Below are 19,082 nucleotides of genomic sequence, written 5' to 3'. Positions count from 1 at the left end.
AAAGCTAGATTGGTTGCTCAAGGCTATGATCAAGAGGAAGGGATTGATTTTGATGAATCTTTTGCACCTGTAGCTCGAATGGAAGCCATCAGATTGCTCCTAGCTTATGCAGCTCATTGCGGCTTCAAGCTATTCTAAATGGATGTAAAGTGTGCATTCCTCAATGGTATAATAGATGGAGAGGTCTATGTGGCTCAACCTCCTGGATTTGAAAACGAAACCTTTCCTAATCATGTTTTTAAATTAGCTAAAGCCTTATATGGTTTAAGACAAGCTCCTAGAGCTTGGTATGAGAGGCTTAGCTCATTTTTATTGAAAAACAATTTTCAAAGAGGAGCCACTGACACCACTCTATTTATTAAGAATTATAATGATCATTTTATTCTTGTGCAAGTTTATGTTGATGATATTATCTTTGGTTTGGCTAATGAGGCTTTGTGTGCAGATTTTGCTAAGCTTATGACAAATGAATTTGATATGAGCATGATGGGAGAGCTCAATTTCTTTCTAGGCTTGCAAATCAAGCAAACTGCAGAAGGCATATTCATTCATTAAGAGAAATATGCTAAAGAACTTGTCAAGAAATTTGAGCTGGAATGTGCCAAGCTAATGAGAACCCCCATGCATCCTAATATCAAGCTGGACAAAGATGAACATGCTAGAAATGTTGATAAAACCCATTACAAGGAATGATTGGCTCTTTGATGCATTTAACCTCATCAAGGCCGGACATCATACAAAGTGTTGGGGTGTGCTCAAGATTCCAATCCAAACCTAAGGAATCTCATCTCTCAACTGTCAAAAGGATCATCTGATATGTGCTTGGTACCACTAATTATGGTTTATGGTTTCCCAAAACTGATTCCTTCCAATTAGTGGGTTTTTGTGATGCAGATTTTGCTGTGGACAAAATTGATAGAAGAAGCACAAGTGGCATGTGTTGCTTCCTTGAAAAATCACTCATTGTTTGGTCAAGCAAAAAGCAAGCAATAATGACACTCTCTACTGCCGAAGCTGAGTACATTACAGCCTCATCTTGTTGTTCTTAACTACTATGGTTGAAAACTCAGTTAGCTGATTATAAACTGAAAGTATATAATATTCCATTGTTTTGTGACAACATCAGTACTATAAATATTTCCAAAAACCCTATCTTGCAGTCTAGAACAAAGCACATAGAAGTTAGATTTCATTCTATAAGAGAACATATGCAAAATGAAAATTTAGATATTCAGTTTGTTAAATCTAAAGATCAACTGGCTAACATTTTCACCAAACCATTGATAGAAGAGAGATTATGCAAATTACAGACTGAACTGGACATTCTTGCTTCATCTATGATTTCTTAATGATTCTGATTTTGAGATTTCTATGTTTAGTCTCATAGATCGTTATGAGACTTTTCTAGGCAGATGATGAACGAGCTTCATTAATCCCTTATGAAGCTTGATGGATTTATAACAGGTCGCAATGAGTAACGGACCTAAAGTGCTGGATCAGTTTTGCAAAATGTGAGCCTCCTTTTTCTATTTTTTAAAACCATTAGACCCATTCCATTTTTTCAGTCTCAAAATTTTTTCCAATTTTATTTCCGTCTTTTATTTTTGGGCCTAATTTTAATTGCATTTTTTAATCAATTTTCATTTGTTTTGTTTTTTCTTAAAACGTACGAAGGTTACAGCTATAACTTTCAAAGTTTTTTTAGCTTTCATTTTTATCTACTTCCAAGACGCAATCTTTACACTCCTCTAAGCCTATATTAACTTCCCACTACATGCATCCTTTTACACTTTACTCTCTCCTCTTCTTCATCTTCTGCAAATAACCAATGCTCTATAAATATAGCACGCAAGAAATGAGCTGTCCGCAGAGGCTCTAACAGCGGCACTCATACCAACCATACTGATCATTCACACTCTTCCCCTTTACAATCTTCCACTCATTCTCCTCATTCCTCTCCTCCCAACACTGTTCCTGACATGGCTCGCACTAAGACCACTGCTTGCCGCCTTAGCGTGGCTCCTCGCCCTACTCCCACTCCTCTAAATGTCTCTCAGCCAAGCTCATCCAATCCCATTTCTTCCCGAGGTAAGAAACCTTTTTATGGAGAAGACAAAGAGATTCCCTCCTCTCAGACTCGCCATACCCATGGTACAGTCATTGACTTTCCTCTTTGTTCCGTTTTTGAACCTAAACTGTCAAATCCCATTGCTTACAAGTCCTTCTATGCTGAGTTTTCCCAAGAGTCCTTTGATCGTCATCGTTTTCAATCTCTCATGAACTAACTATTTTTCTGGAAAGACATATATAAGCGCACTCTCTGTCCCTCTAAACTTGTCAATCTAGACAAGCTCCGTAGGAAAGGTCTGAACTTTACGCCTCTCTTTGCATGTCAAGGATGGATTCCCATTTTGTCCATTAAAGAGAAAATTTATCCTAATCTGGTGAAGCAGTTCTATAGCAACCTGTCCTACAAAGAAGGAAGAATCACCTCATTTGTTAAAGGTAAGGTGATCATCCTTGACAAGTATCACCTAAGCAAAGCCCTAGATTATCAGGATAAGGGGGTCGATGTCTATACGTCGGGTAAGTGGGATGATAGTCTAAATGTGTCTTATTTTGAAGCCCTGAGTACTGTGTGCGTCAATATTTCTCTCCTAGAAGGTACCACTCCTACTCACAAGTCTCTTGGTCCAATCCGTGCCCAGTTGCATAGGATTGTAAACTACATCATTTTGCCTCAGCGCAACTCTTTTCAATGCGTCTCCTTTTGTGACACACTGGTTCTATTTGCTCTTCTTTCTAAAATTCCAATTTCTTTTGCTTACTTGCTTGTAAGGCATATGTGTTCTTGCGTCAGTACAAAAAATGATTTACCTTATGCCATGCTTCTTACAAAAAATTTTTAATATTATAATGTTGATTTTGGGGCTGAGATTTCAAAAGACTATAACTCAAACATAAAAGGGGGTGGTGCAGTAAAGAAAACAGCACCAAGACATCGCCAAACTGATGACAGCACTGATGTTCCATCTATTGATGAGAATCCTCTGATTCCCTTTTCAATATCCACCACGGTAAAGGTCATGACGTGCATCCTGAAAAATGTGCTTGAGGAGTTCATCGAAGAAAATGCACTCAAGAAAACCAAAGGGAGGATTAGGATTCTGAGGAATTTTATGGAGGACGTAGAGGATGGACTCACAACTACTGACAATGAGGGGGATGATGATGACACCTCGGATGAATCCAACTCTGATGCCTAGATGTTTTTATCTCATCTGCGACTATGATTCATTTTTATTTTTGAACTTGTTTATTTTTGGATGACTGTACAAATTTTAAACAACTATGCTACTTATACTTTCTGCACTAGCCACTAACAAATTTTGAGAAAAGAAAAGGAATGTTAGCATTGGCTTAGGGGTTAAGGACAATGATGCTTAATGATGCTTATTACTATGATTAACTTACTTTAATGTATCCTGTGTTGTGTGTCATGGTTAGTGTTAATTGTTTTATGAGTCACTATTACTGTGATATATTGCTTGAAAAATTGGTCTCGGCTGTTTTAAGCCTTATCCAGTTGAAGAGGTAAGCCATGATTAAGGGGGAGAGAACAGCTAACATTGAGGGGGAGTACTACACACTTCGGATGGTCATCAAAAGGAAGTGCTTGATGTGAAGGATTTATTCCGGTTCGAAATTTAACAAAATAATTTTGTTGTGAGCATAGCCCAAACCGATAGTCAATCCTCATAATCAAATTTTAATATGTTGGTTGTCACAAGTACAAACCCCAAGAAGAATTAACCAAAATATTTAAACCTCGGGTCGTCTCACAAGGAACTGCAATGAAGTGGTCAATTATTGGCTATGAAGGGGCAAAGGGTTTGATTTGGTAAAAAGGGCGAGAAAGTAAATGGCAAGAGAAGTAAAACAAACAATTAAAGAAAGCAAGAAATAAAAAGAGGCATTCATGGTAAGGATTGAGAATCTATGCTTTCTATCCTAGTCACTAATCATAACAATAATTAACAAGTGCTTATCTTATTTCGTCAACTCCAACAATGGAAGAAGGTGTAATGTTATCTTCCATGAGAGAAAGTCAAATAAGACTAGTTAATCTCAATCCAAAAGTCCTAATCAACTTACTAATTGAATTAGCAAGAGATTAGAGTCAATGCAAATAATATTAACTAACAACTCTATATCACCAATCTAAATTGGGTACTAATGACTAAAGATTGCCCAATTTCTCTTTCCAAGCCAAGAATGCTAAAAAAGCTACTCTAACATCCAACCAAATATTTTGTCAAACACTTGGAAGGCATAAAAGAAAAGCATGGTAAAATTGCAAGAAATAGCAAATCTACAACTACCCAATGCAAGAAAAGTAAGATCAACAACTCAATTCAACAATATAAGAACATCGAACATCAAACATCAAATTGCATTAAAAGGGATCCAATTCCAACATGAGCATTCATAAAACTAAGGAGAGGCATAAAAGGAAATTAACACTATAAACTAAGAGAATGAAAGTGTAGAAATAAGAAATTATAAAGGAAACAAGATGAAAACAAAAAATTATACCTAGATCTAAGATGCAATTAACTTAAGAACCCTAATTCTAGAGAGAAGAGCGAGCTTCTCTCTCTAGAAAACTAACTTACATGATGCTATTCTACAACTAATTGCTCCCCATTTGTCCAAGCTTGAATTCTACATGTAATACTATCAGAAACGAGTTGGATTTCAGCCTGGGAAGCTCAGAAATCGCCCCCAGCGTTTTCACTTTAATGAGGTCACGTGCGAGCTGTGACGCGTACGCATGGGTCACGCGTACGCATCGTCTAGCGTTTTACATCTCACGTGTATGCGTCATGTCTCGCGTACGCATCACCTGGAAACCTCATCTTCACTCATGCGCGTCATGCCACGTGTGCGCGTCGATGAATGTACTCCAAATCCTTGTTTTTCCATGAGTTCTCCACTTTGCATGCTTTTCTCTTCACTCCTTTGATCCATTCCTAGCCTTTTCAACCTGAATTCACTAACAAAAATGTCAAGGCATCTAGTAAAATCAAAGGTAAATTAAAACTAACAAGTTAAAAGCCTAAAAAGTATGTTTTTACACTTAAGCACAAATTAAGGGAGAATTACAAAACCATGCTATTTCATTGAATAAATGTGAGAAAAGTTGATGAAATCCCCTAAAATCAACACAAGATAAACCACAAAATTGAGATTTATCAAACCTCCCCACACTTAAACCAAGCATGTCCTCATGCTAAAATCAAGAAAGAAACAAAAGGTATCAACATTTATTCAATGCAAACTATCTATATGCAATCTATCTAAATGGATGCAATTACTCGGTGAAAATAAATTCATTCCCAAGAGAGCATGTATAAACATGAGGGCTAAAAGTATCTCAATGAGATCAAATCCACAATTGATTTGAGTTATTGAAATGATTTTATGAACTTGCAAGAAAAGAGATGATCATGGGTGAAAACATGTAATTGAGCAATCGAACCCTCACCAGATGTATATCAGCTCTAGTCACTCAAGTATATAGGGTTGATTCACTCAATTCCCCCCTAATCATGCTTTCCAAGATTTGTTTTTCATCTAACAATCAACAATTATTTCATGCATCCATACAAATATCATGAGGACTTATTCATAGGTTGTAATGGGGCTAGGGTTAAGGTAAGGATGCATATGGTCAAGTGAGCTTGAAATTGAATCTTTGATTAACTTAAACTTCCCACTTAACCTATATAACAACCTATACAATTCAAAGCTAACCTAACTACCCATTCTTCACTTTTTCATACACTCATGCATTCTCTTTTGATCACAACCCATATGCATTGACTATTATTGAACTTCACTTTAGGGCATTTTGTCCCTTTCTTATTGCTTTTCTTTTTCCTTTTTTTTCTATTTTATTTATTTTTTTCTTTTTTCTGCTTATATATTTTTATTTTGTATATATATTTTTTCTTTTTGCAATAAAGTATATACACAACTATCAATGCATATGGTTTTACATTTAATTAACACATGAGCATGTACCCAATTCCCAAAATTTTGACAAAAATATAAAAATACACTTTCATCTCTACCCAATGTTTCCAATTCTCCCACAATTAAATGATAAACACTCTCACTAGCCCAAGCTAATCAAAGATCCAAACAAGGGACATTTATTGATTTTCACTTAAGGCTTGTAATGTGCTAAAATTAAGAACAAATGGGTTAAGTATAGGCTCAAAATTGGCTAACAATGGAAGATAAATGGTAGGCTATTTGGGTAAGTGAGCTAATTGAAACAATAGCCTCAATCATATAAATGCATTCATATACAAAATAATAGACATAAAGAATCAAACAAATCAAAGATTACAATAATAGAAAGAGAATAATGCACACAAGAATGAAAATAAGTGGATAAATGATGTAACCATACAATTAGGCTCAAAACTCACATGTTTGTGTTCTTAGCTCAAAACATTCCACAATATATATAGTTCAAGAAAGTTCCAAATTTTTTTTCAAATCAATTGGGGTGGGGTGTCCTATATAAATTCCTTAGAAATTTCATTATTTTAACTAAGCTTATTATATATATGTGTGTGTGAGTGTGTGTGCGCGTGCGCGCGCGCAAAAATAAGAAAATGCAACAAAAGTTCCTAAAAGTCCTAAAAATGAAATGCAAAAATGTCGGGATTAGAAATTTGTCACCCAAAAATGGTGAATGGTCGGACGAACTCCCCACACAAAAAAGTTTGCACCGTCCTCGGTACATTCAAAGATGAGCAAGGGAGTACAGCGACTTTCCGAGTTGTCACTTTCAGCTGGTGAGTCAACCGGTGCTGCATGTTCTTTCTCCCGCTTCCGTTTTTCTCATAATGATTCCTCCATGAAAAATAGAAAAGAGGATAGTAAGAAAAGTAAATACAAAAGCAAGGAAGTGTAAATTGTTGGAATGAGGTAAATCACTAGAATGAAGTGTGCAAATTAGTGTGACATTAATGAAACAAGTGTGTGAGTTCTAAGTTTGCACGCAGTTTAGAACACACACACTAGCATAAGGAGCTATGTCACTATTTACACAAAAGAAATATGCACTTCACTCATTCTAGTGTGCTTGAGATACTTTAAAAGACTTGTAGGTCAAGATACAAACAAGTAGTGAAGAAGCATAAAAGCATTTAAGCAATTAATCAAGCAATTGTGAAATTGGATAATGGGTGGACATTGATCGATTTGCAAGTAAACTTAGTGGACCAATCGAAATGTAAAGCTCACAGATCAAACAATGAACATATTGAAGTTGTTGCAACACCTAAGCGACATAGAGGTGGAACACATGGATGCTATGAAACTTAGAAAAGGAGATATAAGAGTTAAAATTAATCACATAGCAAACATAGCCCACAAAGCTTTACAAAGCTCAAAAATATGTTACTAGGTAAGCTTTAGATCCAATTCCACAATTCCAAAATCTCAATGCATGAAATATGTGATGTAATAAAGATCAATCATAAACAAGCATCACCTAACAAAAAATGCATTGATAATACACAGTTGCCTAACAATGGATGATGAATGCATGGTGGTCAAAACATGCAATTCAAAAAATTTAGAAGCTTGAAGGCAATGTCATATGTACTTGGTATTCAAAAAAGGTTAAACATAAAAAATTCAAAACCAAGTAACCAAATATAACCTCAATAAAGAAATCCAACAATGAATATCAAAAACAAGTATGCTCAAAATAGCATCAAGTTAATACTAAGCAGAAATAAACAACAAAAAAAAATTAATAATCTAACACTTATAATGAAAAATAGAAAAATAACAAAAATTAAACTAACTAAATAACTAACCAATTAACTAACTAACGGAAATGGTGTTAGATGGTGTTTGGTAGTGTTGGATGATGGTTGAAGAAGGGAAAGAAAAGAAGAGGAGAGAGAAGAAGGAGAGAAATGGAAAGAAGAGAAGAAAAGAAGGTGGGTGAAACAGGGTAGTCCACGCGTACGCGTAGAGTGACGCATAAGCGTAGATAGGTGAAATGAGCGCGCGCGTACGCGTGAAGGGTTATTCAGAGGGGCGACGCATACGCGTGGGTGGATTTTGTGCTAAAGGCACAATTCCAGCCCAAAACTCGCACAACTCTCGGGAAATTTGTATGGAGGTGGAAATTTTGGATCCACGCGTACGCGTGGGTGATGCGTACGCATGGATGGTCGAAAAGCTTAGGGACACGCGTACGCATGAGTGACGCATACGCGTGGCTTGGTGCTCTATTTTTCAAAATTTTTTGAAGTTCTTGCACCAAACCAAGCATTCCAAACCTCTGAATAGCTACCAAAACACCATAAAACCTTATTTAACCTACTAGACTCCCAATTAAACTCAACTAACGAAACAAAATATGAAATTAAATCTATTTTACCAATATGTATAAAAAGGAAAAAGGAAAATATGTTACCATAGTGGGGTGTCTCCCACCTAACACTTTTATTTATTCTCCTCAAGTTGGCCTTATGGAGAGCTCTACATCAAGGCGGCTTGTGCTTGAATCCATCCTTGAACATCCACCAATGCTTGGACTTCCAATAAGCTCCATCATTCAAAATGAATATCTCCAAGTTTTTTTAGAGTTCTTCACAAACCATGAGCTCTCAAAATTGATCCATATCTTGTAAACTGGGATCTCATACTTTGTTTTCACACCCGTCTTGAAGTTTGTAAGATCCAGAACTTTTGAAAAGTCTTATTATGATCAAGTCTCAAATTCTATGGTTATTTATAGCCTTAATTTCAGAAATTATTTTATTAAAGATAATTAAGGCGAGTTTTGATTTATTGAATTTGAGATGAGTTATGATTATTATCCAATTTTATAATTATTGGATTATTTTTTATATTTCGATTATAAATTTGGTAGTTATGAAATAATAGGGGTTTTACATGAGTTGGATTATATAAGTAATATTTTAAATATTAATACTTTTGTTTTGGGAAAATAGAGAAGTTGGTACTGCGGCCGTCCCTGATGGAGTCTACCGTGGAGAAGAGAACGACGCAAGGCAGAGGAGGACGCACTGCCGCTCCCACCGTGAATCGCGACCAGAGGAAGAAGCGGGTCATGCAAAAGGAGTAGAGGGTGGTGCTTGTGCCACTACGCCCCTTGCCGCCGCCGTCGAGGTCACCACGCAGTCCACCTTACCAGCTTCTGAAAGAGAATCATGGTGGAGCTCCGTTTCTGCTTCTAGGAAAGCCAATAAAGGGAGAGAACGCCATTGAGTGGAGGAAAACGCCGCTGTCGTGTTTCTCGGTCACTGGTAGTGGAGCTCGCATCGCTGGGTCAGCCGCCGTTCTTACCATTGCTCTGCTTGGGTTCTGTGTTGAGCACGCCGCCGTTGCCTTTGGAAGCCGCTACTGAGGCCAGGATGCTATGGTGGTTGCTAATGGAGCCGCCGTTGATGAATGTGATGCGGCTATGTTGATTCTGAGTTGCTGTGTCACGGCAGAAGTAAGAAACACACTGGAATGGCAGCATCAGAGCTGCTGTTCAGTTGATGCCGCTGCCTGGGTCGTTGTGGTACAAGCCGCCGTTGATAGAGCTGCTCTATTTAGTGATTTCTGCGAGTTTTGACCTTTCGGTAAGGGTTTTAAATTTGTGGTTTCGGTCATTTGGAATTTCGAAAAGGTTTTGATGTTGCGCGATTTTTATAGATGACCCACCGGAGCTTCTGGCCACTGCCGGAGCTGTTGCCGAGCCGGTTCGAAATCGCAGCTGTTTTGTTTTGTTAATTCGGTGAGTATATCTATTTTCGAAAGCTCTGCGTTAGTGTTCTGTTCTGTGCAATAAAGTATTTGCGATGTTAATGATTTTAGGAGTTAGAATCCGGTTCGTTTATGCCGCTTGTAGCTGTTTCTGCTTTTGAGAGAGCAAGCAGAGCCGAGGTTCTGATAGCCGGTGATTTTGGGCTGAGCAAAAAGGAATCAGTTAACGAGTTTGGGCTATGGAATTGCGTTTTGAGGTAGGGACGCTTTCCAAAAACTATGTTTTATATATTAGAATTATTACATATGGATACTGATGTGAGATATTGTGTATTTGGTGATTGTATCTGCCTTATGTATTATTTGATTGACTCGAATGATTATGGATGTTGGTTTGGCTGAATTGTTGTGCGGCTTTGTGAATTGTAATGTTTGAAGTTGATTCTTTAAAGATTTGAAATCTAAGTTTAATCCGTTGAGGATTGATTTGATTTAAGTTAATTATTTTGATAATTTGAGAAGTCGAATGCATTTTTGAATTCAGCCTGGTTTACTTTAATTGACTTGGTTTTGGACAAATGATTTATTACTAAACCGATTCTTTTAAGCTTTGGAAATGAGTTAAATTAGTTGATATTGAGTTGATTTTGAAATGGTTTCCTTGAGATATGCCACTGAGGCGACTGTTGGATTTAGCTTGCTTTTGAATTGATTTCTGGTTTTGAGCTGTTGAAAAGGAATGAGAAATGGTTTAGTTGGGACCCGAACCGGGTGGCAAAAGTCCAAGTTTTAGGGGAGGTGCTGCCGAAATTTCTACAAAATCCTACTCTTGTTTGTAAAGTTATTTAAAAAGGGTTGGATTTGAGAAATTGTATTATTTGATTTATTAAGAGAATATTTATGTTTTCAAGCTTAATTTATTTAATGAACTTTATGCGTTGAGTTCGGCTTATTTAGAAATGAACTATTTGTACAGTTTGAATCACTGAAGGAAAGAATGATGCTCTAATGTTGATTTCAATATAAAAAGGAGCTTTTAGTGATTTTAAAGGAATCTAGACTTTTGATTGAGTAATCAAGTTTGGGGCATTTTGTAAGAGTTAGAAAAATGGGTTCCAAAAAGAAACCTGAAAGTGGTTTGATTCAAATGAATCGGTTCCGTTTCAAATGAGTCGATTTTTGGACCGGGTTGGAACTTGTGATTTTGTATGATCGGTTTCATAATAAATTCAGTTTTTATTTACTTGAACCGAGAATCTATGATTTCAAGAGTTTCAATGAATTTAAGGAATTTATGTAAGTTGACCTTCCCTAAAGATTCGGGACTCTGGCGAGAAATTTTTGTTATAAAATCCCATTGTTGGATGGGTGATTTTGAATGTTCCCAAAATGAATCTTTAACTTTCCATGGTTTTGGAAGTTTTGGAAAGAGAATGACGAGAGTGGCTTTGTTTTAAAAAGGGAACTCACTTTTAGAAAATTTGGCTTATGAGCCTGAGATAATTTGAGAAATGAGATCTTTAAAGCCAAAGCTGAAAAGAGTTGAAATTTGATTTCAAAGTGAAATGGCTTGAGAAAAGTGATTTATGGCTTAAATGCCGGTTTTATGAATTTGATGATGTGGAATGGCGGAAGTGCTGTTTGTTATGGGCCGGAATGGCTGTGTATGATTATGAATATTGACTGGTTCTGGATTGAACCGTGAGCCGGAATGGCTGTGTATGATATTGATTTATGGCTGGTTGCCAAATGAGTTATGGGCTGTGTGGCTGATTATGAATTATGAGTTTGAGCCGAAGGGCTATATTTATTGATAAATTGGCTGGTTCTGTATTGAACCGTGAGCCGGATGGCTGGGATGAATATTGATTTTGAATTGAATGAATGTATGTTTGAGATCCTGGGTAGTAGCAAGGGTTGTGGTTCGTCCCACTTGCTCTAGGTCAGAGACTGTGACGCCTGGGTAGTAGCGGTAGTAGTGGTGATTTCACTCGCTCCAGGTTGAGCTTTTAAACACCCGCCTCGGTAGTAGCCGCAGTAGTGGTTATTCCACTGGCTTTGGGTTGAGCGGGTAGTACCAATGGGGTTGTAGGTCAAACCTACTTGTTCCGCGATGGGTGTTTCTGTCCATGGTTAGCTACCAGGACGTGTCGGGTTGGCTATATAACCGACAGATGATATCATCAGCCACTAGGGACAGGCATGCATTATATGCATCTATGTGACATTGTTTTGGTGTGCATACTGTACTTGGTTTGCCTATGTGATTAATTGCTAATTGTTCTACTTGCAATAACTGTTTGCTTGTGCTTGCATCTTCCTATTTGTGATTGCTACTGAGACTCTGTTGGACTGTGGTGATTGGTTGATGGTTGGATTGTTTGGGCCTAGGGCCGTGGGTGAAATGAGATAGACCAATGATTGGTTTTGGTTTTGTGTTTCTGATTTTGGAAAAGTATGAAATGCTAATTTAGTTCAACATGGTTAAACCTTTTTGAAAGGCTTTTGAGTTTTGAGAATTGAACGGTTCCTCTTTTAGAAAGGATTTCCGACTTTACTTTTATTGTAAACCGTTGTTTTTGAAAAGAGGCATAAGACGGTTATAAATCACTAGTACGGTTTATCTTCATGTATCCTATTACAGTAATTCCCAAAAACCCTCTACTGAGAACCCTTTCGAGGATGATGTTCTCACCCCCTACATTTTTTCCCTTTCAGGATGTGGGCGCAGAAGTCATAAAGAGTTTATTTAATTGTTGTTGAGATGTTCTGTATGGCTTTAGATTATTATTTATTGTACCCTCGCCTTTATCTTGAGATATTCTGTAAGAGGGATAGGAATTGTATTGGATACTGCTTGTGATATTATTTATAAATATATGTATCTATATGGATGTATTCTTTATGAGTTTTTGTAAGTTATATGGTATCTATGGATGTACGTTGTCGAATGAAAGTATTCTTGGGAGCGGTATTGCGGTTTAAAGTTCCAAACAGGCTCATATTTTAGTATTAAATAGTATAATTGTCTTCGTAATGTCCGAGCTATGAGAGTTACGCAGCCGGAAGCGTGAGCTTTGGTAGTTAGGGTGTTACATTATGGTATCAGAGCAGTCCTTCCTGTAGAGCCTGAGGAATGGACCGACTATGCTTCAATTGCATACTCTGAGCATTTGTCATGTATTAGGTCTTATCGGATGACGAGAATTAGAGCTTTAAGTGCATGACGGCCTATTGATTAACGCTGTTAGTCTTGCATTACATAATTCTTGATATTAAGTTTGGCCGGCTTAATACTAGTGAATTATGTACATGAGAGCACTGATGGGTTATCATAGGCGATACACGAGTTTCGAGTAAAGTGAATCGCGGGTTTTGGGAACATTGAAAACTATTTCTCGAGCCTATTCAGTTGTGTGTCATGAATTCCGTTCGAGTCGACTTGTTCTTTCATAGCCTAACTTGAGATTCTTGTTTGCCACTCCTCTTGGAAAGTAATTTGATGTTTCAACTCTATTTCCTCTTTCATATGTATTCTTGACTGATCTTAAATATGTATGCTTGTTTAGAATCCTTGTTGCATCTATCTTTCTCTATTTGAGTTCTTCTTGATTCACGTGTTCGTTGCTATAGCTTTGAACTTGTCTTAGTGTGTTGTGCCTTCTATCTCCGGATTCCGAGTCCATTCTTAGAGAAATTGTTGATTCAGTTTTTCTCTTATTTGAGAGTGATTACAGCCAATTTTGAGATTTTTATGAAAATTGCTGTTAAAAAGATATATACTTATCTATATGGGCAATTTTGAAGATTTCTTATATAGTTTGACAACTATTTATTTCTAATACCTCATCTGTGCTTTTACTGTGTTATGGAACTGCACCTTCTTAAAATACAATTTGACTTTCTAGCGATTTTACTATAGTTCCAATGCTCATCTTTATGTGAATGTGTATTCGAGTATTTTTCAAAATTTTGGAAAGGATTTCTCACTTTTATCTCGGTTGAGTTTCGTTTGATGAACTACACTTGATTTATTCTTGGTTTGAGTTTGATTTAGCATACCACATTGTTTATGTCATTGCTGCTTCTTTTGAAAATGTTGGACTCATAGTTTTCTTCTTACGAACGGACTAGATTCTCTCTTAAGCCTTCCATCTCTACGGACGCCATACTTGACTTTGTCTTTAACTAATCTTTTGCACCTTGTGAACATTACCATTGGTTTTGGTTCTCCTTCTCTTGTAAATTTCATCCTTATGTGAGTCAGTTTGATTCGTTTTGAATTAGTGTATCGTTTATCTTCTCATTGTCTCTAACAGCGTTTTTAGTCAAAAATTTATCCTTGAGAAGTTACTAATGATTGAGTTGTCTTTTCCTATGATTTTTGTATTCTTTTGAATCAATTGAAAGCTGGTTTGATGTCTCACGTCTAGTGGATCTTGTTTTAACTATTTTGATTTAAGATTCCTTCTTTAATGGCTTGACTCCTTTTAAGTACATTCTAATCTTCTTGAATATCCTTCCGAGATGGTAATTTCAAGAACACTTTGGAGTCTTGTTTTGAACTTTTAAAGAAGTTTTGAATTTTCTTTGAAGAAATTCTAAACGGAATTTATTTTCTGTTGCTTGATTGAGATTGAAACCATTGTTCAATTTTTGACAAAAGGTTTTTAAAGTTGACATGCGCTATTTTAAATGAGGTTTTAAAAAATTTCCTTGTTTAATGGAAACATGTTCTTTTGTAACGCACCGCTTGTTTCCTTACCAAATTGTAAGAAAAATTTTACCTCAGAATTTCTTTTCTAAAGAGAGTTTAACTTCCTCTTTTGTCCTCGCTATAAATGTTATACACGCTTGCTTAAATATGGACTTTGGGAATTTTTGAACAAGCATTTGATTTCTCTTCCGAGTTTTATGATTGCTTTTGGTTAAATTGTGCATCTAATGATCTTTCTAAAATTTTGAGGAAATGTTTGAGCTCTTAGCCAAACTTGTGTGCACTTTGTTTTTAAAATTCTACATGATCTACTTCAAACATGAAATTGTATCAAAGCAAAGCCACGTTTGTGCCTTTGTTACTCTCTTGAAGAATGTTTATTACTTAACTTTCTTCTAAGCTGCGAAGTGATATTCCTGCAAGTTTTCAATTCTTTTATGAACAATATATTCGGAAGTGTTTTTAATCGTGCTTTTGAAGTTCTGTGAGTTTTGTCTTGGGTTTGAGGGATTCTTCTCAATAAACCTCATATTTCTTCGACTCAGCTTGAATTTGTTTCAAACTAATGTGCTGATCCTTCTCCTTGTTGATCCTATTGTATTTCTTTGATTCAAGGGTTATCTTTAAGGTTGTCAATTGAATTGTGTCTAGCAAACTTCATTGCTTGAGTATCCTTGGTTATCTGGGATTGGATACATTCTCTCAAATATATTATTGCTATCCTTGACATTTGACTCTCCTTTCTAAATCTTGTATCCTTCTGAGCAGACTTGAGAATTGTTTTGATATCACGTGCAACTTGTAGATGTAGTAGCGCGATGCGTTAGTTCTTTAAGACGTGATATGTGTATATGGAAGGTGAAACGGTAGGTGTACCTTGTTATGAGTTGTGGGTGTTTTGTCCCTTGCAAACGAGCTTGCGGGTGTTAGGCTCATGATTGGCTATGAGGTTGTAAAATGATTGGTGGAGTTGGAAAATTGAAGTTCTGAAGTGGGAACAAGATTTGTCAGCGAACGTTATGCCGCGGTTTAAAGACAAACATGCTTTGCGGCCTTTTACCACCTTGCTTTGTGAACGCCTATCTTGATTTGCACCTATTTTGGCACCTCAAGTCTTTGTAAAGCCTTGAGATCATATGACCTTGTGCATTGAGCCTATCTTGTAACGTTTGCTTTGCAATCACACTCCTACCTTTGTATCTTTATGCATACGACCATCAAAGTATTTAAAAATCGTATATATGTTTATATTTTGGGATATATTTTTGCTTTTTCCTTAAATGTGTTCAAGGGTGAACTGTTATGAAATTTCTTTCGTTTTGTATCAATTTTCGAGGGCAAACATTTTTATAAGGTGGGTAGAATGTAAGGTCCAGAACTTTTAAAAAGTCTTATTATGATCAAGTCTCAAATTCTATGGTTATTTATAGCCTTAATTTCAGAAATTACTTTATTAAAGATAATTAAGGCGAGTTTTGATTTATTGAATTTGAGATGAGTTATGATTATTATCCAATTTTATAATTATTGGATTATTTTCTATATTTCGATTATAAATTTGGCAGTTATGAAATAATAGGGGTTTTACATGAGTTGGATTATATAAGTAATATTTTAAATATTAATACTACTATTTTGGGAAATTAGAGAAGTTAATTATATTATTCCACATTATTGGATTTGGGCATTTTATTGAAAATAATTTATGAAATTGATAAACAAATAGTATTTCCTATATATAATTAGTATTGGATTTTATTTGGGTTTCAATTACTATATTGCCCCTAACCCTAATTTTTTGGAAAAAAAAAAACACACGCACACACCAAACACCCTCAGCAAACTCACCCAAACCTGAAACCCTAACCTCCCTCAACACCTTCAGCGCCGCAAACCCCCCTTACTGCCGCCACCTCACTCACAGTCAACACACAAACACAGGGACAGGGAAGAAGGGAAAGATAGCACCGCTGCCGTCGCCGTCCTTGCTCCGAACTCGCCGACGAGTGGTCGCCACTGTGGCGCACCGAGAGGAGAGAAGTCGTGCCTGGAAGTCGTCTTGTTCTGCCGCCAAGGGTTCCATCTCAGTCAACCTGTCGCGGTTGGTACTGCGGCCGTCCTTGATGGAGTCCACCGTGGAGAAGAAAACGTCGCAAGGCATAGGAAGACGCGTTGCCGCTCCCACCGTGAATCGCGACCAGAGGAAGAAGCGAGTCATGCAAGAGGAGCAGAGGGTGGTGCTTATGCCACTACGCCCCTTGCCGCCGCCGTCGAGGTCACCACCCAGTCCACCTTGCCAGCTTCCGAAAGAGAATCATGGTGGAGCTCCGTTTCTGCTTCTAGGTGGAGGAAAGCCAATGAAGGGAGAGAACGCCATTGAGTGGAGGAAAATGCCGCTGTCATGTTTCTCGGTCACTGGTAGTAGAGCTCGCATCGCTGGGTGAGCCGCCGTTCTTACCATTGCTCTGCTTGGGTTCTGTCTTGAGCACGCCGCCGTTGCCTTTGGAAGCCGCTGCTGAGGCCAGCATGCTATGGTGGTTGCTAATGGAGCCGCCGTTGATGAATGTGATGCGGCTATGTTGATTCTGAGTTTCTGTGTCATGGCAGAAGTAAGAAACACACTGGAATGGCAGCATCGGAGCTGCTGTTCAGTTGATGCCGCTGCCTGGGTCGTTGTGGTACAAGCCGCCATTGATAGAGTTGCTCTGTTTAGTGATTTCTGCGAGTTTCGACCTTTCGGTAAGGGTTTTAAATTTGTAGTTTCGGTTATTTGGAATTTCAGGCATGCATCATATGCATCTATGTGACATTGTTTTGGTGTTCATACTGTACTTGGTTTGCCTATGTGATTAATTGCTAATTGTTCTACTTGCAATAACTGTTTGTTTGTGCTTGCATCTTCCTATTTGTGATTGCTACTGAGACTCTGTTGGACTGTGGTGATTGATTGATGGTTGGATTGTTTAGGCCTAGGGCCGTGGGTGAAATGAGATGGACCGATGATTGGTTTCGGCTTTGTGTTTCTGATTTTGGAAAAGTATGAAATGCTAATTTAGTTCAGCATGGTTAAACCTTTTTGAAAGGCTTTTGAGTTTTGAGAATTGAACGGTTCCTCTTTTAGAAAGGAATTCCGACTTTACTTTTATTGTAAACCGTTGTTTTTGAAAAGAGGCATAAGACGGTTATAAATCACTAGTACGATTTATCTTCATGTATCCTATTACAGTAAGTTCCAAAAACCCACTACTGAGAACCCTTTCGAGGATGATGTTCTCACCCCCTACATTTTTTCCCTTTCAGGATGTGGGCGCAGAAGTCACGAAGAGTTTATTTAATTGTTGTTGAGATGTTCTGTATTGCTTTAGATTATTATTTATTGTACCCTCGCCTTTATCTTGAGATATTCTGTAAGAGGGATATGAATTGTATTGGATACTGCTTGTGATATTATTTATAAATATATGTATCTATATGGATGTATTCTTTATGAGTTTTTGTAAGTTATATGGTATCTATGGATGTACGTTGTCGAATGAAAGTATTCTTGGGAGCGGTATTGCGGTTTAAATTTCTAAACAGGCTCATATTTTAGTATTAAATAGTATAATTGTCTTCGTAATGTCCGAGCTATGAGACTTACGCAGCCGGAAGCGTGAGCTTTGGTAGTTAGGGTGTTACAAAATTGATCACGTTGATTTTCTCCGGGTGGTAAGCAAGCCAAATTCTCATGAAGGCACCAAACTACCCTCCTAGACCCATCTAAATGAGCACTACACCAATCCATGCTCCTCAATTTTGAGCTTCCAACTATAATGAGCCTAGATTTACAACGCCAACCACTAAGCATCCTCTTCTTACGCTTAATTCTGCAAAGCGTCCTAAGTTGGTCATCCATTTCAAGAATACCAAATTCAAGTGGGATAATAAAGCTAAGAGTTAGAATTTTTACCCACTCAAATGAAGGATTAGATGGAAAATTAGGTAGAGGAGTTCCCAACGGTCTTGATAAAGCACATTCCACTCCCGTCCATCCTCTTCTAGAGGCTTCCACCACTTGGCAAGGTTTTTCAAGCTCTACCTCTTGCCAAGTTTCCTCAAGCTCAAGTTCTTTCTCACCAATTTCTTCAAGCTCTTTCCATCACTCAAGTCATAAATAGGAGGTTTAGTGAAATATACCTCCTCATCAATTCCAAGCCCAACGGGGGAAAGATTCCTCAAACTCAAAAGGATCATATGTTGATGCGAAATTATCATAGATAGGGGAGCTTGGTACTTGCCCCATTTCTTCCAATTCTTCAATCACATTGTGTCTTGGAGGTTATGCACTATCCTCCTCAACACCAATTTCACTCTTCATAGAAGAAAGCTCTTCAACTTGAGATTCCTCCTTACACTCAACATCTCCTAAATCTTCAACCACTAATTCCTCTTGTCCAATAATCTCTACCTCCTCCTCTTGTTGCACTTCTTGCTTCAACTCCTCTTTTCCACCATGAAGTTCCAATTTCTCCTTCTCATTGTGCTTCTCAACTAATCCTCCACATTCAACAAT

This window comes from Arachis hypogaea, chromosome 9 (assembly GCF_003086295.3).
Source record: "Arachis hypogaea cultivar Tifrunner chromosome 9, arahy.Tifrunner.gnm2.J5K5, whole genome shotgun sequence".
NCBI classification, from domain to species: Eukaryota; Viridiplantae; Streptophyta; class Magnoliopsida; order Fabales; family Fabaceae; genus Arachis; species Arachis hypogaea.
This window is presented reverse-complemented; position numbering follows the sequence as displayed.